The 1910-nt window shown below is 36.5% G+C and overlaps 1 non-coding gene across 1 annotated transcript; it reads right to left on the bottom strand.

Annotated features, from left to right (window-relative positions):
* Nucleotides 1-1238: 1238 nt before the first annotated feature.
* LOC125611821 lies at nt 1239-1345 on the bottom strand. The gene has a single exon (XR_007342058.1). It is a non-coding gene; the product is annotated as a U6 spliceosomal RNA (small nuclear RNA).
* Between the last annotated feature and the right edge of the window lie 565 nt (nt 1346-1910).

Genomic DNA, 1910 nt, shown 5'->3' with positions numbered 1-1910 from the left:
TGGCATATTACATAAAAAAAATATTAACTAAGTAAAGCCACTGCTCTTCCTTTGGTAATCATGAATTCCTCTGAAAGAAAGGGAAAATCTTCTATAATTATAATGTTCTAGGTTTATCTTTCAAGTGTGTTATAAATGGTATCTGACTGAAATACAATATTTTTATGCAATTGTGAGATATAAAAGCATTGGTTAAGATTTATTTTTTTAATTTGCTCTAATTAGTTATACATGACAGTAGAATGCATTTTGACACATGTATACAAATGGAGCCCAAATTCTTCCTCTGGCTGAACATGGTACAGAGTCACACCATGTATAATTATACATGTATATAGGGTAATAATATCCATCTCATTCCACCATCCTTCCCATCCCCATATACCCCACATCCCCATACTCTCTTCACTCCCCTCTGAAAAATCCAAAATTCCTTTATTCTTCTCTATCCCTCCCCCAGTGTGGATCAGCATCCACTTATTAGAGAAAACATTTGGTCTTTGGTTTTTTGGAATTGGCTTATTTTGCTTAGCATGATATTCTCCAGTTCCATCTATTTAATGGCAAGTACCATAATTTCATTCTTCTTTATGGCTGAGTAATATTCCATTGTGTATATATACCATCTTTTCTTTATCCATTTATCTGTTGAAGGGCACCTAGGTAGATTCCATAGTTTAGCTATTGTGAACTGAGCTGCTAGATACATTGATGTAGCTGCGTCACTATAGTATGCTGATTTTAAGTTCTTTGGGTATAAACCAAGGAGCAGGATAACAGGGTCAAATAGTGGTGCCAGTACAAGTTTTCTGAGGAATCCCCATACTGCTTTCCATAGTGGTTGCACCAATTTGCAATCCCACCAGCAACGAGTTTACCTTTTTCTCCACATCTTCTCCAACACTTATTGTTGCTTATATTCTTGATAACTGCCATTTTTGCTGGAGTGAAAGGCCATCTTAGAGAAGTTTTGATTTGCATTTCTCTAATTGCTAGAGATGATGAACATTTTTCATATGTTTGTTGATGGATCATATTTCTTCTTCTGTGAAGTGTCTGTTCAGTTCCTTAATCCATTTATTGATTGGGTTATTTGGTTTTTTGGTGTTAAGTTTTTTGAGTTCTTTATATATCCTAGAGATTAGAGCTCTATCTGAGGTCTCTGTGGTAAATATTTTCTCCCATTCTCCCAAGCACATTCTGTAGGCTCTCTCTTCACGTTATTGATTATTTCCTTTAAAAATATGGAACACTTCATGAATCTACACATCATCCTTGTACAGGAGCCATGCTAATCTTCCCTGTATGGTTCCAATTTTAGAATATGTGCTGCCGAAGCAAGCACAAGATTTATTTTCTTTTTTTTTTTTATTTTATTGGTTGTTCAAAACATTACAAAGCTCTTGATATATCATATTTCATACATTTGATTCAAGTAGGTTATGAACTCCCATTTTTACCCCGTATACAGATTGCAGAATCACATCGGTTACACATCCACGTTTTTACATATTGCCATACTAGTGACTATTGTATTCTGCTATTTTTCCTATCCTCTACTATCCCCCCTCCCCTCCCCTCCCATCTTCTCTCTCTACCCCATCTACCGTAATTCATTTCTCTCCCTTTCCCCTCACTTCCTCTTATATGTAATTTTGTATAACAATGAGGGTCTCCTTCCATTTCCATGCAATTTCCCTTCTCTCTCCCTTTCCCTCCCACCTCTCGTCCCTGTTTAATGTTAATCTTTTTCTCATGCTCTTCCTCCCTGCTCTGTTTTTAGTTGCTCTCCTTATAACAAGATTTATTTTCAATGGCAAGAATATAGACTTTGGTCTGGGATTATGGCTCAGTGGTAGAGCGCTTGCCTAGCACATGTGAAGCACTGGGTTTGATCCTTAGCACCACAT

The sequence above is a fragment of the Marmota marmota genome, unplaced genomic scaffold (genome assembly GCF_001458135.2).
Source record: "Marmota marmota marmota unplaced genomic scaffold, marMar, whole genome shotgun sequence".
In the NCBI taxonomy this organism is placed as follows: Eukaryota; Metazoa; Chordata; class Mammalia; order Rodentia; family Sciuridae; genus Marmota; species Marmota marmota.
This window is presented reverse-complemented; position numbering and strand designations above follow the sequence as displayed.